This window comes from Narcine bancroftii, chromosome 9 (assembly GCF_036971445.1).
Source record: "Narcine bancroftii isolate sNarBan1 chromosome 9, sNarBan1.hap1, whole genome shotgun sequence".
Lineage (NCBI taxonomy): Eukaryota > Metazoa > Chordata > Chondrichthyes > Torpediniformes > Narcinidae > Narcine > Narcine bancroftii.
Genome location: NC_091477.1, coordinates 95,621,661 through 95,646,659, shown reverse-complemented (window position 1 = coordinate 95,646,659; position 24,999 = coordinate 95,621,661). Strand labels below are relative to the sequence as shown.

General features: G+C 37.2%; 1 protein-coding gene and 1 long non-coding RNA gene across 13 annotated transcripts in view; one reads left to right on the top strand and one right to left on the bottom strand.

The window, feature by feature from the left end:
* LOC138742470 (inactive N-acetylated-alpha-linked acidic dipeptidase-like protein 2) overlaps positions 1–24,999 on the bottom strand; it is a 658,708-nt gene that overhangs the window by 509,964 nt on the left and 123,745 nt on the right. The window lies entirely within an intron of this gene.
* LOC138742486 (uncharacterized) lies at positions 16,773–24,086 on the top strand. Its single transcript, XR_011344208.1, has 3 exons — positions 16,773–16,895; positions 19,131–19,194; positions 23,804–24,086. It is a non-coding gene; the product is annotated as an uncharacterized lncRNA (long non-coding RNA).

Sequence of the window (24,999 nt, the reverse complement as noted above, 5' to 3'; positions counted from 1 at the left end):
AAGGTAGATGATTCATAAATGTGAGGGCATAGTTTGAAAATGAAATTGGAAAGATTGAGGAGGGGCGCAAGAAGTTGTTTTTCACTCAGAGAGTGGTCTGCATCTGGAATGAGCTTCAAGAGGATACTGCAGAAGCAGCCACAATATTCAGAAGACATTTAGATATGTTTATGGGTAAGATGGACTAGGATGGATGCAGACTAAGTGCAGGTAAATGGGATTAGCCCAGAATACCTCATTGGTTGCCATGGGCACATTGGCCTGAAGGGCCTGTTCCATACGGTATGATTCTATGATCAACAGATCAGGCAGCTCAGAATTGGATTTTGAAGAGAGCTGGGGACAAGAAATATTAACCTCCCACAATTTGCAATCTTTTAGATTTCAGATTTATTGTCAGGGTACATACATGGCATGACATTGAACCCTGAGATTTACCATTTTATCATTCTGTGATCATCAAATCAGGGGATTAACCACAACATAATAAAAAGTGCAAAAGTACAATATCTGGCATATTTAAAAATGAAGTGTCAAGAACTACATACATGTTAAAAAGCATAAGCTGCAAAAGACAGAGAACCAAAAATCTCATAACCACATAAATCAGTTAAAATCTTCAGTGTACTATCAAATCTGGATCATTAAACAATTAATGTGAAACTCTAAGAACATCGCCAGCCTAAAATAGTGGCAGAGTGAGCATATGGCTGCTTAAGATAAGGCTGAAATATTTCAGAAATAGTTCTGCCTCTGGCCAAGATACTCTGCCATCTACCCAATAATGTGGTTAATTCTCCAGGAGCCTTCTGTTCACAAAAAGCACAGATTGCAACAATCTGCTACTGACCATCAGCAAAATGAGGGAGATATCATTCACTGTGTAACTATGCAGCACCTAGTCACCCTTGGAAATCTAGAACATTACAGCAGAGAGAAAAAAAAAAACATTTGGCCCTTCTACTCTGTACCAAAATATTATTCTACTTAGTCCCAATTGTGCCTGGCACCCAATCCAAAGGCCTGTGTACCTTTCCCATCCACGTACATGTATACATTTTTCTTAAATGTTAAAATGGAGCCTGCATTCACCATTTCAACTGACAGCTCGGTCCATACTCCCATTTCTCTCTGTGTGAAAAAATTTCTCCCTGTGTGAAAAAATTTCTCCTCATGTTCGCATTAAACCTTTCCCCTTTAACTCATGTCCTCTGGTTTGTATCTCATCTAACCTCAGTAGAAAAAAGACTACTTGCATTTATTCTATCTATACCCCTCATAATTTTGTATATCTCTATCAAATCTCCCCTCATTCTTCTACACTCCAAGATAGTCTTAACCTGCTTAATCTTTCCCTGTTAATTAGTTCCTCAGGACCCTGCAATGTAAATCTTTTCTGTACTCTTTTTATTGGTATCGTACCCAATTTGGATTTTGCCAGGATGCCTTGGAACTAGATCTTTTCAAGGCTCAGTCCAAACATGGACAAAAGTGCTGACATCTAATGGTGAGGTGAGATTGATTGCCTCTGACATTAATGCAATACTTGACTTTCTATGGCATTAAGGAGCTCTAGTGTAACCTAGACCAATAGGCAAAAGGGAAGACAAGCTCTGGCTGAATTTATACTTTGAATGAAGATGGTTGTGGTTTTTAGATGTCAATCAGTCTGGTCTTGGGAAATCAATGCAGTACTTCTTCAGGACAGTGTTTTAACCCTAAAAATTTTCACCTCCTTCAACAATGTCCTTTGTTCCATCACACGGTCAGAGGTAGGAATATTTGCAAAAGATTGCACAACATTTGATTCCATTCACAAATCTTCAGCAAATGAAGCTGCTCCTGCGTGCATGTAGTGAAAATATGACCACTTTCTGAAGTGATCTGATGAGAGACCAGGGCCATTAATACAGGCAATGACCACCACAAAATATGAAGAGTCTATCACATATTGTTATGGGCCCAGAGGAGCCCAAAACCCAGCAGCAATAAAAATTCACCAAAACAAATGGTTATTTAAATAAAATTTGCTTTTAATTATCTTTAAACATGAAAACAAGATCAAATTTTAACTTATTACTATTAACTTAACCTAACATAACCTCCATCTAATTCTAAGCACACATGTTTGTAATGTGTCTGTAAGTTCAGAAAAGTTATTTGACTCACAGTCTAATCTCACTTCTCACTCCTCCAAGTTCACTAGTATTTAACATTTATGAATTTCACCAGGCTTTGGTGCTTGAAAGGTAAATGGTTACCATTCAGGAAGGTTCTTGCCGGTTTTCACAGAGAAATTTGTTGCTCATTGGATACAAACAGACTCCTTCCAATCAGCCACTTCAGTGTCTTGCAGAATTCCTTTGTGTTGCTCTTACTTCAAGTGAAACATTATACAGCCAGCCATCTCCTCTTGTATGGACCACAAGGGCTTTGACCAAACTGAACTAAGAACTCAACCCATCATCCAAATGGGGCTTTCCACAAGCTTGCCAGCTTGTCCTGTTCCAGTCCCAGCTGCTGCTGCTGAACTGTAAAACTGAATTCTCTCTCTCTCTCTCTCTCACTCGGCATTCTTCAAAGTTTTTGCAAAGGCTCTGGGCCCAGAGTGTCTTTTTGAGCAAAGCCCTTGCATTTTAAATGAGATCTGTGTGAAGTGTTTGTATCTTTTTGTGACCTACACTAAAATAAAAACTATAATTGATCTCCTTTAAAACATATCTACAAGCAATATAAAATATAACATAGTCCATCACAATATCATCAATAAATGCAGGCCTTGAAAATGACACCCAGATGCTAAGAAATAGAGTATATGTCTCTCCTTTGCCTAGTTCCTCTGCCCATATTTAGCCATTCACCCTGAAGTTTGCTGTTGTCTACCCCAGTGGTTTTCAAACTCATATTCCACCTTAAGTAATCCTTATGACATAAATACTCTGCGATTAGTAAGGGATTGCTTAAGGTGGTATGTGAGTGGGAAGGGAAGGTTGACAACAATTCCTCTAGACCCAATTGTTACTGAAATATTTTGCTTGAGAAAAATTGTCATTGGCCCATTTCCTTTGGAGTTATGAAACTGTGCACATAACGAGTCAATTAGGTACGATTAAAACAGTTCTCTTCAAACTTTTTCTTTCCACTCACATACCACCTTAAGCAATCCCTTACTACTCACAGAGGCATTTATGGCATAGGGATTGCTCAAGATGGAATGTGAGTTGTGGGGGGGGTGCAGTTTGAAAACCACTGGTCTATCCTATCAGCTGAGAGAACCCATCTTTTCTGAAACTTTACATTTCCAAACGTCTAAAGTGAGATGTCCGCTTCTTCAGATGACCAAAAAGGTTACAAATTAGATGTTCAAAGACACAGCACAGGTATCCCTTGCTTTTCGGAAGTTCACTTAGTTCTACTTCGCTTTTATGAAAGACCTACATCAGTACCTGTTTTTGCTAATGAAAGAAATCTGAAGAACTTTCACTTATACGACAAAAAGGGGAAAAGTGAAAATAGAGTAGAGAGTTTATTTTACAGGGAGCCATCATTGAGGCAGCATGCACCCCGAGCAGCGAGAGTGGCGCCACCAACCTCTTTCTCCGGAAACTACATCAAGCCACCATGGCTTTGAACTGTGTTCGTGAGCATCTATGCTTTTTCTCGATTTATTTTATGCACAATATGTCCTAACATATTTTAAAAGCCTCAGAGAGCTCATAAGGATGTTACACTTAGCTTAAAACTATGTAATTAAGCATTTTGATTGTGGTGAACGAAATAAAAACATTGTGTGTTCGTTGAACTTGCCTGTGTCCACCATTCATAATAGTTACATGCAGAGAGAAAGATTAAGTTTTATACATTAAGGAATGTCATATTAAGGAATGTTATATGTGTTATTTGGTAGATTATTTTTATAGGTCTGGGAACTCTCAAAAAATTTTCCCCATATAAATTAACGAAAATTGCTTCTTCGCTTTACACCATTTTGACTTACAAAAGATTTCATAGGAACGCACTACTTTTGGATAGTGGGGGGAAACCTTTATATTATTCTTCTCCTTTCCCTTATCTACTCTGCAACCTTTGTAACAGCTCCTCCACTGTTCATTGTCTGGCTCAGTGGTATTTCCCTCCATGCTGCCAATTGAGACAAATCAATGCTAATGCAAGTTAAGAAGAAATATATTAACTTTAGACATTTACCACAGATTAAGCTAATTCACTTTCTCTCTAAATATTAACATTTCACTGAATCCATACAAATACTAGCCACAGTACAAGATTATCATTGCAAATTAAGTTGTATTCTTGTGGCTTCCATATACACTGACATACATTATCTGTCAAATCATTTACACAAAATGCATAAATGAAAGCATGTTTACTTCACAAGGAGTTGTTTCAGTCATAGCTAACATCATGCTGAAAAAGAGAAAATATATTGTACTGCATTGAAAATTCAGAGTAAATATTGAATTTGCTCTGTATTATTCCATAGTAAAACACAAACTATTCAATTAGCAGTTCATAAACAATAAATATATTCACGTTGAAAATGGGTAATTATCCCCTGGCTAATTATCCTAACATTTTGATAAAAACATTCTTGTCAGAGGCTCCAATAAGTTTGATGAACAGTATACATCCTTCTGCTGCCTCATTAGTTGTAAATAAGAAACTCAGAATTTCAATCTGTACTAATAGCTTAACTATCGATAAACAATTTGTCAGTGTGAAAATGTTTGCATGTTTACACGAACACCAAATCATGAAGAGTGAGAGTAAATTCGTAATGAAAATATTCATCAAAATATTTTGGGATTTAATGCATCTTGAGCTGAATTCCATACCTTTAATTCTGCAAATTTATTACAGACACAATGATAATTAAAAAATTTATAACAAACATGTACATCAAACTGCAACAAAAGGAGAACGAGGAAACAAACTGTAAACCTAAACAAAAATGGGAACAAGATCTAAACATAAAGATAAAGAATGAAACATGGGAAAAGCTATGCTCCGGAACTATGAGAAATAGAATAAACACGAGGTTACGCATGATACAATATAATTGATTACACATCACAACGCAAAAGATAAATAAATGGGACCCAACAGTATCAAGACAGATGTTTTCGCTGTAAAAAGGAAATGGGAACAACAATACATGCAATTTGAACATGTGAGTAAGTGGAAATATTTTGGGAAGATCTAAACCAGATATTAAATAAAATCACAAAAAGCAATATACCAAAAAACCCAGAGATCTTCCTTCTAAGTAATATAAGAAATAAAGAATTTGGACTCGATTTGGATGGAGCAGAGAAAAGATTTATTATGATAGCCCTAGCTGTAGCAAAAAAAATGTATTATGTCAACCTGGAAATTAGAAGACAACTTGAGAATACAACAATGGTATATAGAAATGAATAAATGTATTCCATTAGAAAAAATAACATATAATTTAAGAAATAACATCACAATATTCGAACAAATATGGGAACCATACATGAAATACAATAGAGAAATCCTACCATGAACCTCCACCACCTAAAATGACAGAAGGAGAAGACAATGAAATGAACTGACTCAGTATATAAGAGTAAAAGATAAAAATGTCTTGTTTATTTTATTAAGTGACGACATTGTTTAACGGATTTAATGTATCTTATAGATTGAACTTTGAATCAATGGGAAAGGGGGGGAAGAGGGAGGGAGGGAAGGGAGGGGGGGAAAGGGGAGAAAATGACACTGTATATATTCAAGAGAAAAATGTCTATGTATTTTGGTCAGTATGGTTTATTGTGTGAAAAATATTTAAAAAAAATATTAAAAATTCTGGAAATATAATGTGAATGCAGGCTACATTCAATGAAATTCTACCTGTTCCAAATTTCATCACCAACTTGTTCTCCTACCAGTGGGATCCACCGACCAAAAGTCACTTCACTTTTAACCACCTTGCAGTTTGAAGATTTCTTACCCTTCCTTCTCGCTTGTCAATTCAGTTTCTACTATTGTATTTGTATACTTGGAGTGGCAGGGTGTAAAATGGGATGAAAATTCAAGATAAAGGACTCTATTAAACTATTGCTATATCTTCATTTTTATCTCCTCCGCCAACAGTCAAGAAAATGTTGGACCCAATTTTCATGCCAGAAGGTGCAAATTACTTGCTGAGTTGTTTTTCAAAGAATACAAATACTTTGCAATAACTTGCCCAATCCCATTTATGAATTCAGAATTTTTTTTCAGAAACAACAGAAGAGACATCTTGAACAGTTCTTATTCAATATTTACTTTGAGAAGTTAATAAAAATGATCAGAAGTACGAGCTCCAATATATTTATAGCTATACAGGAAAGTTTGCGGACATTGCGATTATAGTGCAATGCACAAAAGTGTGGAGAATCTCAGCAAGTTCAGGTGCATCAATAGGAAGTAAAGGGATATAACCAACATTTCTGGCTGAACATTCATCAAGAAATGAGCAGAAAGCAGGCAGGTACTTGAATGAAAAGGTGGGGAAGGAGGAAAGAGGCAGGGAGAGGAGCACATGCCAACAAGCAAGAGGCCACAGGTGGATAAGTGTGGGAGGGAAGAAGAGAAAAAAGCTTATACAAGGGGAGGGGAATAGCTTTCTGAATGTGGAGGGGTTGTGGAGCTGGAGGGAAGGACACAGAGGGATAGGAAAAAAGTTAGAGAGCAACAGGGGAGGGACATAATGGAAACTGGAGAAGTCGATGTTAAGGCCATCTTGTTGCAGAGTGCCCAGACAGGATATAAGGTGTTGTTCCTCAAATTTGCAGGTGCCCTCGGTTCAGCAATACAGGAGACCATGGAATGACATGTCGGGATGGAAATGGGGGTGTGGAATTGAAATGGTTCGCCACTGGGAGGTCACCGTAATTGCAGCGGACAGAGTGAAGGTGCTCACTGAAACAATTTCCGTGTCTATATCCAGTCTCTCCAATGTAGAGGAGGTCACAACAGGAGCACCAGATGCATAAGATGACCCCTGCAGATTCACAAGTGAAGTGTTGTTTCACTTGGAAGGACAGTTTGGGACACTGAATGGTGGTGAGGGAGGAGGTACAGGCAGGGAGAGAAGCATTTCTCCATTCAGAGGGATATATGCTGAAGGAGCAATTAGTGGGATGGGATGAATGGATGAGGGAGTCATGAGGGGAGAGGTCTCTGCGGAAAGCAGTGAGGGGAGAAAAGAGCAAGATGTGTCTGGTAGTGGGATCATGTTGTAGGTGACAGAAATTGTGGAGGATAATAGCATGGATCTAGAGGATGGTGGGGTGGAAGGTTAATGCAAGGGGAATCCTATCCTTGTTGAGCCAAGGAACAGAGGTGTAATGGCAGATGTTCACCAAATAGAGATGGATGTAAGGGCTACGTTAATAGCAGAAGAGGGAATACTATATATTTTTGAAGGGGGACATCTCAAATATCCTCGAATGGAAGACTTCATCCTCAGAGCAGATGCAGTGGATTTGGAGGAATTGAGAGAAAGAAAGATAATTCTTGCAGGAGATAGAAGAAATGTAGTCAAGGTAACAATCGGAATTGATGGGTTTGTACAAGATGCCTGCAGGGAGTTTGTCTCCTCACATGGAAACAGAGGTTGAAAAAGGAAAAAAATGTTCCCAGAAATGGACCAAGTAAACTTGAGGTCAGAGTGAAAGTAGATAAAGTTGACAACCTCATTTATCGGTACTTGAGGCAGCATCAATGTAGTCATCAATTCAGAGGAGGAAGGTTTGCCTGTGTAAACTTATAGAATGGATTGCTCCCCATAGCCAAGAAAAGGGCAGGCATCGCTGGGACACATACATGTACCCATCTCCTCCCTTAGACTTGAAGAAAGTGGGATGAGTCAAAGTTATTGAGGGTGAGGACAAGTTCTGCCAGGCAGAGGATGTCAGCAGTATCTCTGTCTCCATCCATCTAAATATCTAGTATCCTTCAAAATATATCTTAAATGTAATATAGTAAAAACCCTGCTATCCAGAATTCAAGCAACCAGCAGGCTCTAGCAACTGGCAAAAAAATATATAAATAAAAGAAATACAAGAAATTAAAACTATGAAAATAAATAAATGTGAATAAAATAATAGGCAAAAAAAAACCTTATAAAATTGTAAAAGTGAATGTTCTCAGCAGTAACACATAAATCTTTGGTGAAGATGGAAGCAAACATTCAGCCAGTGAAGTGTCTTGGACTGGCTTTGCTCATAGCAGCTGTTTGAATAAAGTTGTGTGAAATAGCAATGGCATCACCCAGGATTAAGAGCTGATTGATGCCATTCACCATTGGGGGTGACTCTCTTCAATGGCTATGTATCGCTGATTAGTAAGATTCACCTCAGTCAGAGGCTTTATGTGAAACATGGGGAGAGTGGGGAGATTAATTATCCATAATGCTGTTGTTCATCTTTCGGGCAGCTCCTTGGAGGGGGAGAAACCTGCAGATGCAGCGACATTTAAATGTTTTCAAAGAATAAAACTGAAAATAAAGTAAAATGCTTTAAGGTTTATATATTCATATAAGCAAAGTTGTTCGCTGTTAATACAGCATAGTATTTTTTGCCTTTTAAATTGTTTATTCCTAATATGGGTGTATTAGTTAGGCATTGTAAGTGTAAGTCTCAAGCAACCAGAAAATAAACATCCAGCATCTACCAAAACCCATAGGGGCCAGATATCAGTGGTTTGACTGTAATTGTATCTGATACGCCTCGTACCTCTGGAAGTATGTTCCAGATATTAACAGCTCTCTGTGGATAAAACTTAGCCCTCCAATATCTTCCTCTCTCCTTAAACTGATGGCCTCTTACCAAGGGAAAACAATTTTAACCATCTAGCCTACCTTTGCCTCTCATAACCTGAGATACCACTCCCTAGTTACTCCTCAGCCTCCTTTGCTGATGGGAAAACAAGCCAATCTCTCCCCATATGTCTAATCCTAGTTAATTGCTTTTGCACTCTGACCAGCACATTCACATCTTCTCTAGTGAAGTGCATGGAGTTGCTGCACCTACACTGGGTATAACCCAGTGTAGATTCAACAGTCTCTATAATGACGGTGAATTGCAATGATACTTTGCTCTGCCACTTGATCTTTAACAAGTCCAGTGGAGAGAAAAATTACCTGATGGTAAGAGTTGTCTTATGATGTTCCATAATGAGAATATTTGCAAAAATAATTGTTCTGGACTTGAAAAATTAATTGATAACTGAAGAATGTGGTGCCTAGATATGTTCATTCAGATCGAAAGGAGGAGTTCTGCAGCATTCCAAAATAGATCCTTATTTGGAACTCAATCATTAATTTCATTTATTAATATCTTCAATAACCCAACAAAGAATCATATGTCTAAGTTTGCCAATGGCATTTAGATTGACAGGTATGGTTAACGATTTGGACAGAATTACAAAATTATTGAGACAATGATATATCAAATGATTGAAAAATATGTAAGTGATGGATTTCAACCCTGAAAATTCTGAGGCTTTTGATCTGTGACTAAAAAAGGATCAAGTCGTACATTAATTAAATGATGAAAATGTAATAGTAGAAAGTAATTGTACACAAATGGCAAAAATATATGAATATTGTTTAAAAAAATCCAGAATGGCTAATATGGCACTAAATTATGTAAAGAAAGAAGCAAAACACAAAAGTCTGCAGACACCTTTGCTGAAGTAAAAATAGAATTCTTCAAAAACTCAGCAGGTCAAACAGTGTACTTTATATCGAACAAAGCCGAGATACACAGCCAACATTTTGGACTTGAGCATCTTGATGAAAGGCTCAAGCCCTAAACATTCATTAAATTTTGTAGCTAGAAAGCACATCAAAAAAGTCTTGAAGGACTCGGAGACAAAAGAGAGAAATATAAACAAAAAATAAATTAATATACTGGTTGTGCAAATACAGAAAAAAATAAATATACAGAAATAAATCATGCGCAAAGTAAGAATGATCAAATGAGTCTCAGATTGATTTTGTTGCTTAGGAGTCTGATGGTTGAGAGGTAGCAACTGTTCCTGAACCTGGTGGTACGAATCTTGTGGCAGCTCTTGCTCTTTCCTGATGGCAGCAGCAAGAACATAGTATGTTCTGGGTTGTGTGGCTCCTTGATGATTTGTTGTTTTCCAAAGGCAGCATTCCATGTAGATGCTCTCAATGGTGGGGAGAATTTGCTTGTGATGTATTGGGCTGTGCCCACAAGTCCCTGAGATCTACATAGTGTAGGATCTCTCCTGAAGCCAGCACATCTGGGCAACCACGAAGGCGGCACATCAATGCCTCTACTTTTGAAGGAGTCTAATGAGATTTGGCATGTCATTGAACACTTTGTCAAGCCTACAGGTACACTGTGGAAAATATACTCTCAGCTTGCATCACAGACAAGTTTGAAAACTCAAATGTCCTTGAATGCAGTAGGTTGGAGAAAGTGGCAAATTTATTCAAGAAATGGATACCAACCTCCTGGCCATTGAAGACATCTATATAAGATGCTGCCTCAAAAAGACAGCCAACATTAGGAAGGACCCCATTATCTTGGTCGCAACCGCTTCTCACTGCTATCTTCAGGCAGAAAATTCAGAAGCCTGAATTCAAGTTCCTCCAGGTTAAGAACAGTTTCTATTCTCAAAGTTCTTAAACCACCCCATAACATCCTAATGCTTGGGCATCATGTTCAACACAGACATATGGACAAAATGGCCTGTTGTGTTATCAATCTCTCCTTTCAACACAGTCCAAATAACAAACATTAATCTTTTCTGCACCTTTTGGGTAGATTGTGAGACAGTAAATAACATCCCACTACTTTAAAAAGGAGGTAGACAAAATGTAGGTAACTATAGGCCAGTTAACTTTGCTTTGATGTCTGCTGGCAGGAAATAGTTTGAAGCCATCATCAAGAAAATTTGCAAGACATCCAGATTAAAATTTTTCCATCAGGCAACATGGATTCAGTAAGAGCAGGTCATGCTTAACTAATTTACTGGAATAATTTAAGTATTTAACAAGGGCAGTGGACAGTGGGGAATAGTTGGATATGATATACATGTATTTCTAGAACGCATTCAATAAGGTACTGCACAAATCACTTTTGTATAAGTCATGGAGGCATGGTGTTAGGGATAATGCATTAGCAATGGAGGGAAGACTGGTTAATGTACAGAAGTAAGAAAGTTGAGATAATGGGTATTTCTCTGTTTGGAAATCGATAGTTAGTGGATTGCCACAGAGGTCAGTCCTGGGTGAATAACTGTTCACAATATACACAATTTGGTGGAGGGTACCAAATGTAGGGTATCTCAGTTTGCTTTGACCACAAAAATTCATGGAAAAGCAAATTGTAGAGAGAGCTCGGAGAACCTGCAACAGAATGGAAAGGTGAAGTGAGTGGGCAGGGGTCTGGCAAATGGATTACAATGTTGATACACTATATGTGATATCATCTATGTTTGAAAGAAGAATAAGAAGTTAGACATTTAACTGATGAAAACCTGCAGTATGCTGTATTGCAGAGATATACGAGAGGGGTTGTACATGAATCACAAAAGTTTAACTTACAGGGGCAGCAGGTAATCAGGCAGCACAGTTGGGGTTCAAATCCTGTGCTCTCTGTAAGGAGCTTGTATGTCCTCCCCATGTCTGCGTGGGTTTTCCCCAGGGGCTCTGGTTTCCTCCCTCTGTTCGAAATGTACTAGCGGGTTCGGTTAATTGGGTGGCATGGACTCGTAAGCCAAAATGGCCAGTTACCATGCTGTATGTCTAAATAAAGGCAGCAAATGGGATAATGGCCTTCATTGCTAGAGGGATTGAATTACAAGCAAGGGGTTTCTACTGCAACTGTACAGGGTGCTGGTGAGGTTACATGCATCCTTGGTCTCTAAACACTATATTTACTGGGTTTGGAGGCAGTATAGAGAGTAGGTTCACCAGGTCAATTCCAGAAATTAGGCTAATGAGGAGAGATTGAGTAGTCTAGTTTCAAAGGATGCTGGGGGGAGGTGGGGGTGGAATTTTGTAGAAACAAACAAAATCATGAAAGGAATGGGTAAGATAGAAGCAGGAAGGTTGTTGTCATTGGCAGTGAGACTAGAAGTAGAGTCAAAGGCTTAAGGTTTTGGTAAGTAGATTTAATACAGAGATGAAGAGAAAATGCTTCTCTCAGAGTGCAGTGAATCTGCAGATTTATATTCCTAATTAAGCACGAGAGGATGCTACATTAAACATATTTAAGATAAAGATAGATTTTTCAATAGTAGGAGAATTAAGGGTTACAGGGTCTAGGCAGGTAACTGGAGACCAGGACCAGATCAACCATGACTTACTGAATGGCAGATCAGGTTCAACAGGCCAAATTCTGTAATCTTGCTCCAACTTCTGTATCCTTCCTTACGTTTCCAGTTTAATTATATCCTTCCAATAGCTCAGTGACCAGAACTTTGCATGAGTGCCAATATTTCATCCAGCTATAATATGACATTTCAACTTTTGTACTTGTATCCCGTAACAACATTCTCCAGGGTCCTACCACTTACTGTGCAAGTCCTGCCCAGTTTTAATTAATAACATCATCATCTCTTATCTGAGAGAAGTTTCAAAATGAATTAAGCTTTTTTAAAAAACTTTATATGGCACTGGAATTTATAGCGCAATCCTATTTCACAAGGTGTTTCGTAGTCACCAGCTAATTTAGCCATTGAAGTCTTGTGTTGATGTCAATCTTTTAAAGCCTCTACAGATATTGTCCATCTGGGCAGAAGGGGGATTCTGGTTTGGGAGATACCTGTGAAGACATATTTTGTGAGCTCATTGCACTACTGGTAGAAAGGAGTTGGTAAAATGAAGGAAAGAGAGATCATGAATTAAATTGAGCTCCACAAGTCAAGTACATAATATTCCATTCCTCACCACCTCCATGTCCTGTTGACGGTGCAATAATTTTGGGACATGAGGAGCAAAATTGTATACCTAACCTCATTCTGATCGTTTTTTGTTGCCATTATATTTGCGAGGCTGGTCCAGTTAAATGTCTACTTAACCATGATTATGGATTTTGATGGGTTAGGACTTGACAAAATTTTTTCTCTATTGAAAGAGAAGATGGTTACCTTGACTCTACGGTGAAGAATATAATGAGAAACATCAAACACAGGGTCTAGTCAGTCCATGGCAAAATGTGTCAATTTAAACTAGCTGTCTTCCTTCATAATCAAAAGGAATTTAACTGTGGATAGAATTTTACTTCAAAATATTAAAACAACAACTTCAAACTATCCAGAATATTGTGAAAGTTTAAGGGGAAAAATTAATTCTAGACTTTAAACTGATTCATTTAATTTCAACTTTCAAATTTTATGACAACATTCAGGGAAGTAGGAAATATAATTGCCAGAAAAGAAAGCCTATTTAAATCAAGCCATTCCTTCAGATATTAGTGTGTAAAGGAAAACATTAATTATCAAGCAGCATTTTGAAATTAAACATTTAACTTAGGAAATCTAATTTGCAACAGTATTCCATAATCCAGTGAACCAAGTTACAAACCAATTATATACATAAACCTTGTGTGATAGTACAGATTCTATCACCAATGTGTATATGTACAGATTGTAGTGTAGGATTACTGTGATTGGCTGAGAGCGTAGCCACGCCCACTGGCAGGTCTTAAAGGGTTGCTCCTAGCCAGACCAGGTCATTCTGGACTGGTCGACCTACATGTGATACGCTCCAGTCTTCTAGTTAATAAAAGCCTTGGTTTGGATCAACAAGCCTTTGATTCTTTCGACGCAGTCTACACCTTGCAAATATTTTTTTTCAGAAATTTAAAGCTAATATTGAATAATCATCCATAATATAAAATCTATATTTATAATATAAATCCTGCAACCTCCGAGGTCTGCACCCAAGATGGTGGCTTCTGTGCTAGGCTGCATACCATGAGGGATTGCAGACTTCAGGGAGCAGCAGATTGGCACAGGGCACTGGAAATAGGGAAAACAACATCTATTGAAAAGGTTAAGCATGGGGAATGACCCAAACAGTAACCACAGCAGCTGACCAGAGAGGGGTTCAGCGGCTGAAGGACCCACTCAGGTTATCGGCTGCTGGAGACTGGCTCAAGGGAATCAGATGTCGGTGCTGAGGACAAGAAGAGCTCCCGAAGCACTGAAGACCTCCCAATAACATCAGAGGTTTGGACCTGGAACTCAAACTGCCAAAGGTTTGAACTGGAGTCAGTGCGGATGCAGAGGAAGTGGGAGCACTAGAGGCGAATCTACATACACTCAGGATCTCTGAAGGGACTTTCTTTTGCTTCTCTTTCTTTGTTCAGGCAACATTCATGGGAACTCTGTTCACCTTACAGCAGACAAAAGTTAAGTCTATCATGTATATTACATTGTTATGTATTAATACATAATAAGGAACCTTGAACCGATCAGCAGCACTTTACATATACATGTAGTTGACTTACATATTACAGAATGATTTGATATTACCATCGATTCAGCTTTACACCTATAATTTACTCTTTAGGAAACTAATCATTTTCAGATTGCTTGCAATTGAACATTTCACATTATTTACCTTCCTCAAATTATTGTTCATGAAAATTAAGAACGGTAATTTTGTTTTTCATATTACAAATCACAAAATATTTCCACAGCATCAAAAATAACACATCAAGAAATTAAGTAATTTTGATTACAAATTGGTTCGCATGCAATGATTTTGGTATACAAAACTCAAGAACATCAATTTTTAGAAAACCATTAAGAGAAAAATCATACTCCAAAAAGGGTAAACCCTGTTCAAAAGTATTTGAATCTTTGAAATCTTGTTGTACATCAAAATATAGTCAAAGGGCACTACATGAGTATTTTGTACCTAATTTTCTGTTTAGGTAACAAAGCATGTTGATGATCAGAGTAATTGATGCACTGAACATGAATTTGAGCAAGGCTTCAGACACAATCCTTCTGGGAGATTGATCAAGAATTTGAAACCCTATGGCATTCAAAAGAAAGCATGAAGTTGGATGAAAAATTAATTTTGTTGCCAAGAAGCAAAGGGTAATGATCAATAGGAACTTTGTTTTAACTGGAAGGCCATCTGAAGTAGTGTCCACTGTCCTCAATGCCTGGCCCTTTCATTTCAAGGGTAAATATAAATGAGTTGAACTTTTAATGTAAAGATATTGATTTAACTTAGAATAACAAGTTTCCAGAGAACAGAGAAATTCCAGAAGGTAAATGCACAAATTATTGATTGTTAATTATTTAGGCCAAAACTACAGATCTGTTTACTACACATAAAGGAGCAGAGGAGATTAACAAGGATTCTGCCAGGATGGAGAATTACGGTTACTGGTAGAGACAGGTTTCTTTTAATCAAAGTGTAGGTAACATTTAGACTCATTTAAATAGTATGTATAAAATTATGAGAGATCTGAACAGGATAAACATAAATGGCCTATTTCTTTTAGCATAGATGTAATTTAATTGGTAGAAAAATTACAGAGAAAAAATTATTTCCCTTGACCTGGAACTGAATGCTTGAAAGGATCAGGATCTGTTAGGCACCTGTAGGGCTATGGATTAAAACCTGGGGTGGGGAAATGTTGAACTCTTTTGGCCAGCATGATTTTGATGGACAGAATGGCTTCCTTCTGTGGGAAGTTTCCAGGGAACAGAAAAATTCCAGAATGCAAATACACAAATTATTGATCATTAATTATTTAGGCCAAAGCTACAGATCTGATTACCATACGTTAGGGTGCAGAGGAGATTTATAAGAATTCAGCCAGGATGAATAATTTCTGTTCCGGGTAGAGACAGTTTTCTTTCGATTCTGTTCTTATCTAAGGGAGAAATAGGTAGCACAGTCCAAAAAAAAAGCAGGAAGGTAAGGATCAGGTAAAGGAAAAAGAGGAAACAGAAGGAGAAAGTCTGGTAGGCACCAAGATTTGGAAACATGAAAAATAGATAGAACAAAGTCGTGGCAAGTTCCAAGATGCAGATTTCTGATGTTACCTCATCAATACTTTGAAATGTACTTCCTATTTAATCTTTTACACAAAATGGGCAGTAACACTGAGGGATCAATCCGATATGTCAATCTGTTGCTAAAGAGTCATGGATACAACTGAATTTTATTATTGTGAGAAACTTGCTATTATCCTTCAAGGAGCCCAACATCCTTTCTGTGAAGAAATGGACATAATTAAAATAAATATAAAGCATTTGTTCTATACTTTGCTCCAGTGAAAGTGTTTTCTTTGATCTTTTTTACTTTTAAACCATGTTTTCTCCATGTTAAATCCCAAACACGAGAGTAATTATTTCTGTTTTGAGAGCCATGATGCAATTTATGTTCACAGTACAGCCTGGAAATGCAATATTTTTGGCTGCAAAATCTTTGTATGTGATATTGTTAAATGAATTACAATGACTTGTCTGATCGAAATACTCTAACCTGGGCATACCAATTAAATATCATATAGATTCAGAAAAACAAATCATCAAGAGATTGCTCTGGAAAGCACTCAAAGATTTTAACAACCATCCATTGTGTATTCTAAATCATTGTACTATGCAGATAAAAAGTACTTTCAACAGAGACGAACAACTTTAAACTCAAATATGCTCAAATTGGAGTTTCCAATTACGGGTAATCCTTTGTGGATATTTCAAGCCTGAAATACAATTCTGTTTCTCTAATTAAATTACAGAACATGTCTAATTATCCGAAAACCATTTTACTGAAATTCTCAGTTATCTGCAAAAATCTTCGGTGGTGACATGACATCACAAGTTGAAACAAAGTTGACTTTTTGTTTACCTGCCATGCTCAGGTAGGACTCTGATACACTGTTAGCGCTATTTTGAATGTTGCTGCATTTATCTAATTTTTATAAGCAGAGATCATATTGTTCTTTTTGTTAAGAATTAAACTTTATTTCATGCTTGAAATGCCTTCCCTTGTTCTTTGTTGTTGTTTTAACCGCTGATTCAAGTATTATGTTGATGCTACTGGGCTGGATCAGAGCAGGACCTCGGGCTCCCGAGCAGATTCAACAACAGCGGAGGGGTGTCAGGGATTGGAGCTGAGACCTCATGCTCCCAGGCAGGTTCGGCAACAGCAGTGGGGAGGTGTTAGAATAGGTGATGGCCGATACAAGAATTCTGCTGCTTAAACTGGGCTCCTTAAAGCCATTTCTCAGGTATCCAGAAAATAGGAACATAGGAAGTAGGAACAGGAGTCGGCCAAAAATGGCCCATCGAGCCTGCTCCGCCATTCAATAAGATCATGGCTGATCTAATTTATGACCTAACTCTACCTACCTGCCTTCTCCCCATATCCCCTAATTCCTCTATCATGTACAAATTTATCTAACCAAATTTTAAATATGTTTAATGAAGCAGCCTCAACCACTTCCCTGGATAGAGAATTCCAAACATTCACTACTCAGTGGACCGACACACGTCCGGTCCCGAGCGGTTCGGATAATCGGAAATGTACTGTATTAGAGATGACACTACCTCAGCTATTTTAATGGTGGCTGAATACAAGTTCCTGGTCAACAATGAAAACCTGCATCAGTTTCTAAGAGTTAAAGTAACAGTGGCCTTGTTCTAATCCAGACACCCAACACAGATATAATTAACAAGAGAATCAAACTGAGTAATTTTGCTATTCCTTGAAAATTGTTTATACAACACAATTATTGAAACTATCATTTTTATCTCCCAATCTGACTGCTGAATCAATATTAATGTCTGGCTTCAGCAAGACAATTGAACATCTGCTGAATAAAAACTTATTTGGTGATAAAACTGTCCTGGAGTTTTAACATCTTTGTAGTTATGAATTCTCTATACTTGAATAAAGTAAATCCCTCTGCTTTATCCTTTTAAAACCACATTTATTGCACCAGGAGTTACATACTGTATATTGTCCAATGAGTTGAGTAAATACAACATTCCATAAATTTGCTAGCAGAACTGAATGGAAGTTGTTATACTGACTGAAAAAAGCTATTGCCTTCTTCCAATAAAAATATAATACACCATCATGAAGAATGTGGCTACAATTTTGCAAAATTGAATTTCTCTATAACTATAAATAACAATCATGGTACATTTTTTCCTTGTACTCAGGATGTTTAAGAAATCTTCAGTGAGGTACCAACTTGATTAATTATTAACTAAACACACTGTAAAGAATTAAATGATTTGGAAGAAATTGTTATTTTGTCCACTAATTATTGCAGTAGTGTAATACATCAACATAGGTCCTACAACACAATGAAGCAAAGCCAACATTTAAAATAGAAGAATCTTGTTACATAAAGTATTTGACCCTATTAAAACTACAAGACACATATTCTTATTTCAAATTTCTATGAAATGCAAGTAAAACTATAATATACATAAATTTTGTTGAACTTTGATGCTGTAGGAAGGTATTTTGAATTGTACTAGCACCATTATCTTGCTACCAATCTAAGTGATTGCACTTAGGAAGATGGTTTCACTACAATTTCTTTTGTTTCTGTCACAGAATTTCTAATCTGCAAAACTGGAAGAAAAATAAAACTAAGAGAAAAACCTCAGATTTTTTAAAAGTACTACTAGAAAAACAATACTTTCAGAATATTTGACAACTATATGCTTGATGCATTGGCAGACCTGTCAGAAATATGCAGAGGAAATGGTGGGCACACCATTCAGTCACTTGTGGCTCAAATAGAATCTGAAGCCTTGGCTTCAATTGCAACACTAGCAGAAACTACCCTACGTAAGGGTGTTGCAATTAGAGTGCAAGCTGATGTCCTGCCAACTCAGCTTGTGTTTAATACAAGGTTGATACCAGTGTTCAAAGCATTATCAAGAACAATTGTAATCCAGCACATTATTAGAACTGCCTCTGGCACTGTGGACATTGTGTGCTCGACAAATGAAAAATTAGGTGTCCAATCTCTGATATTTTGACGATTCTTTTCCTCGATTTGCAATTACTTTCATCTTTTTTGACCCACCCATGTAGTTTCTTCTTCTTAATGTTTTTCTCCATTGCATCCTTACAGAAAAAAAAATCTATGATAGTACCAAAAGTTGGGGGAATGATTGGACCCACGGTAGTCGAGCAAGGTAAGTAAATTGGCTAGGCTATGGGTGCCAAAGTGTTTTGACTTGTAAGCAACACAAAATTTTAATGTTCTGTCCACTCTTCAAACATGATATATATATATATATATATATATATATATTTTAAATCACACTTACATCTTTTATCACTAACTTATTATCATTTTGAAAGCCAAGGAGAAATAAATACCTTTGGAGCTTCTCCTCCCCAGATGCCAGTGGCCAGGCCACTCGCCTGAGCACATTCTTCAGAAGGGGTGCCTTTTTGAACTGTGTGTTCACTGCTCAGCCTTTTGTGATGTACAGGTGGGTCACCAGCGCAAGCACATCACAGGAGACTGAGCAGTGAGCGCACAGTTCAAAAAGGCACCCCTTCGGAAGAATGTGCTCAGGGGGAGCAGTCGCTCCCCCTGCACCAACCCCACCACCCATGGCACTGCTCACAGAATATGACTTCAGCAGGAAATCCTTGGTCACAAGGACCAGAAAGTTGAGTACACAACCCAGTAAGTCATAGTCAAGAATGCTCAGAGAGAGGTGCTCCATAGAATGGGTGTGGCACACATAGTGGACTAACAGCATATTCACTCTCATAATCGTAGGCCAAAAGCAATTCAAAAGTCACAAGCATGGTGAACATGATATTTGCATGCATTGTTCATTGCCAAATGGCACAATAATACTCAGTGCAATTCTATTGCAAACTGCTGTACATTCTGTAGATGTGTTTCAGGGAGGATTTTTTAAATCAATTTACAGTAATGATACAAGGACATGAGAGAAAGCTTATGATGATTATGGTCAAATTCCATTGGATAATCAATACTGAAAAAGGAAGTCTACCAATGAGCACTGTATTTCAAGTGGTGGCAATCAGGTTGTCAACACAGCATCTGCAGGCCATGTCAATTATGGAGCAGTACGATCATCTTACTTATCTGAATGGGGCATTATTGGGAACAAAGCCCACATTCACATTTGTCAACGAATCAAATGTGGATCAGCTGGGAGCAATCGGACAGCCGAAACAAGTTTGTCACAAAAATCCACGTTTTGTATTGAGATTTCTGATGCAGAATTTTTTTTAAAAAGCAATATTACTAAGGAACAACCTGCATCATCCTGCTGCTTACCAATCACATTATGAATACAGTCATTATCCAAGATACATTTAGTACACATCTCCATTAATTGTATACTTTGCTTTAATAAGTAATCTATTCAGAAATGTTCTATGATAAATTCACATGATTTCTTTAAAAAATATATGGAATCTAAACGTTTTAACCTTACACCCAAGGATGTCTCCACGGTATTAATATGTTTTGGGATTCTGCTGGTGTTAAGTTCTAGAAGGCCCCAATACTCAAAGCATCAAAGTAATACGACTATCAGTGCATCCCCACATCCACGTTTTATAATACACTCAGCTACACAAAGGACTTGATTTTGCTAGGTTTTGCAGATTGTTCTTCACAAAATTTGCCAAAAGTTAACCTTCTAATGTTTGCAAGAGTAGGATTCCCACTTGAAATGAGGAAGCAAGTTCAGATCTGACTGCCTAAGCTTTGTCAGTGACTTCCAGTAGTGCTCTACACTCCACTATGCAGAGAGTTCAGCTTGCTAGAATTTCCCACAACCACCTCCTGGATGACTTACTCCCAGATCTTGCAACAGACAAGGATCCATAACAAATAATAAACCTGGCACTCGACTCGTTCATTTATTTCAAAGGAGATTTTAAAGCTGTATGGAAAAAGTAATAAGACATAGCATTTGTGCTTACAATAAATTATTTATTTATTTAGCTACTTTTTCAACATATTTGAAAGATTCCACAATTCTAAAATACTTCTGAACATCAGGAGGATTCAATGAAGATTTCAAAGAATTTTGTGGGCCAATTCTATTAAAAAGCCCACAGGCCTTGGGAACATCATACAAGGCCCAGGGATCACTCTGGGCTTTACCATGTATCTACAGGATGGTATCAGCCAGGAAAGATGATGCCAACAAATTTCCATAAATGCACAGCTTCAAGTTATATGAATCAGCACAAATCAGATCAATAACTTACACAAAACTGGACCAACTTTATGCAAAAGAAAACACTCCTACACCCAACCCAGTTAGTTGAGTCCAAACCTTGCAGTCCAAACATACCAATACCAACATCATTTCCATGTTCCAAATGAACTAGGCTTAAGCCTGGCAGAACAATATTGTACAAGGCCTGGTGGGAACTACGATGAGTCTGAGCAGACAAGATTCACATCTAAAAAGCAAATATAATAATGCTTTCATCCACTCAGACTGTCTGAATTTAATCCAAGTCATAGAGGTAAAAGTCTCAATAAATAAGAATTTCAAATTAATGTTTATGGAAGTTATACACATCATGCACAATATTATTGCAAAATGGAGTTCAGTAAATCCACTGTTAGTTCTGAATATCTTAAATGCTGAGTTTTAAAATGTTCTTTTCTTTCAGTTTATGCTGCAAAGAATATGGCATGCATCAAAATTGCTTTGTTGCCATGTAATAGTAAAGAACGTGTAATATTACACAAAATGTCCTTTTGCCTGCCATAAAGCAGACTAAGCAACAGATTATCAACATAACATGTATTTATAAGAAATTAGAGCTTAGTGATGTTGAGAGTTCACCAACCGTCTTAGTAGTGGTAATGCAACATTCTTCAGATAAGTAATTTTGGTATCTTAATTTTTAACTAAAAATAAAATAACAGCACACATATTTGAACATCACATCCTCTTCGGCCAAAGTTAGTTTGAAAAATGATTTAAAGATGAATATATAACCACAGAAAGAAATCACACAAATGTTTCCAAATTATTTCTGAAATCCTATAATTCATCAGTAGTCAAAAAAAAAAATTTCCACCCAAAATATGGAAGATCAAGATTAAAAAGCTAAGACAAATCTGGAATGTTTTAAACTTGCACAGACATCAATATACTTCACTACAGAGTGCAAACTCTTTCTTCCACTTCCAGAATTAAAAATACATCTGGACTCTTTCATCTGGCCTGATGCCTCACTAGGCCTAGTTATCATGAACTTGCATCCAATGAAATGCCTTCGACCCAAAACATTTTTTTTTTAAGAGATGCTGCTTGGCCTGCTGGAAGCTTCAATTTCCTGTGCAAACACTTATTAAAATAAACAATACTGCTGTGAAAATTTAATTATCAAATACTAAATTTCTTGACAACAATTAATTATTTCCTCTCACCAACAATAGTAGCTCTCGAGATACACAGATGGTATAATCTGAAGCCAAACACCATCTGCTGGAGGAACTCAGCAGGTCAAGCAGCATCCATGAGATTAATAAAAGGTCAACATTTCAAGTCAAAACTCTTTATCAGGACTGAGGAAAGTTAGCACAAAAGCAGTAGAAAGAGCACAGGATGGGAAGGGCGAGATAAGGACCCCACGCGGGGTTGATGAAACATGCAGAGGTGAATAATGGACAGAGAGAGAGGAGTAGCGGATGCCAGACAATGAGAGAGAGAGAGGCAAGAAAACAAATGGAACAGGAGGAGGCCGGTGAGTTAATGAGTGGAGTGGGTGATGAGGAGACAAAGGTTGGAGGTGTTGGAGTCAGATAAGTAGCGAGGATCAGAATACAGAGACCAGATGGAACTGAAGGGGTTGGGGTTGGAGGTGGTTGGGGGGAAAGCTTTGTTATTTAAAAATCACAAATGAAACATTTTAAGCTACGCATTCATATTCACATTGAGAGGGATTTTCAACCGATTAAACTAACATTTCAATTAAAGTCAATAAATCCACTTACTTTTTGGTTTTAAATGGCAGATGAGAAAGAATTTCTTGTTTGAGCAGTCTGAGGTTCAAGCATGATTGACAGCAAAACCTTTCCAGCAAACCCTTCACATTTTTCAGTTTAAGATCAGAAAGCCAGGCATATGCGCTGGCATTCTTCACTCCTCCTCCCTCACTGCTCTTTGTGAAACTCCAATCCTCAAGGTCAGTCAGTCTCCTTTACCTTTTCATTGTGTGATTAGAAGGCTGCGTGTGGGTATATGTCAACAATGAAAACTGATATAATTTGTGTGATCTTATTCTTAAATCTTGTGAAATAGAAATTAAATGCTCACAGAAAATCAAAGAGAATTCAAGAGTTCAGCAATGCCGAGAAATGCAAAGAAATGCGAATGGCATATATAACTATTATATCGCTGCATTTTTATTAAATTTGAAAAATCTAGGACAATAATTCTCAGCCTGCACTCAAGGATTTAGTTATAGATATTCTGTTGCAACATTTTAAAGACAAACATTATTGATATAATGCAGTTGTAAATTTGATCAGGGAAAGGGCTTGAGTTCATCACACTCCCTCTCCAAGATTTATGGTCTGAAGGTTTATTACTGGTGGTCTGCAGTAAGAAAATATTTAAGGTAGTAAATGAATAAAAAATGGTGAAAACTACTAATCTGGGATGTTATTGAATGGGAAATCTAATGGAACCCATTACAAATGCCTCGTTTTCTTCTAAATAAACACATTTTGAAATCACTTTTTAAAAAAATTGTCAGTTATGATTTTCAATACATTTGCAGACACAAGAAAATGTGAATCAGTTGCAAGAGATGAACGGTGTAGAATCATGTACGAGGAGCTGCAAAACGTGAAAATCCCGGCCACCTGTCAATCATTAAAGATCAAACCCAAGTTGTGTTGTCCTTCAGGTTCAAGATAGTTGGATTCCCTTGAATAATTTGCGTACTAGAAAGGAAGAAGAAGGGAAGAAATAAATGGAAGAGGAATTTTCATGAAATCAATTCAACTCTTGGGCAATTACAGTGTCCTACTGCTTTTAGCAAAGTGATTCATAATGTTGAACAGGTCACCTCAATCATGTTACCAAAAGTAGGGCTTGCTTTGAATATTACAAGGCTTCAACAATTTGTAATTTTCCAGTACTGCATTTCTTCTGAATTAAGGGAGCAATACAAATTTATTCACATTTCCTGAACGAGAAAACATTAAAGTTAAACAGAAATGAAAATCTGCCAGAGAAAGAAACTTAACTGGGAAATCCAAATTTGAATGAATTAGTCATTATAGTTACCAAAATTATCGTGAGCAGGTTATCAAATATTTTGCTTCACAGAAGAACTACTTTTACCTTGACAAGCACAAGGTAACTTTCTTTATGTTGCTGGTATTTCTAAGAAAATCCAGGCTACTGATTGCCAGCACAGTCCAATAACCAGGTTATCAATGAGAAAGACTAGAAAATCAGTCCTCTTTTACAACATTGTGGATGGACATTAAAGTAACTGTGTCAGTTTCTCCCACAGCTTTTCTGCTCCCTTGTCACCTTCTAATTCTCTATGCTCCTTTTATTGTATTCAGCTCTATTCATTCTTTTGCTTTTTAAAAAAATCTTCACTGAGTTTAATACAAAAACATAAGCACATATTAATCCAGTATATTGGATGAAATATATGAAAAAATTACAGGTAATTTATATTTCTCTGATAATATCTTAAGCATACATGACATAAATTCTGTGTACCCTTCTTAAACAAACCCATTCTCAAAACACTTCAAAAGAAAAATAAGAGGAAAAAACCCTATTAATCAGTCCCTCCTCTAAACAAGGTGAACTTGCCTATTTAAAATACATAGGAAATGAAAAATGACATTGGGAAACCAGACAACACTGCTCAGGAGCATCCAGACACACTATTCTTTAAAAAAAATTATGGTAATACTCCATAAATGGGGCCCAGGTTTTATAAAAATTCAT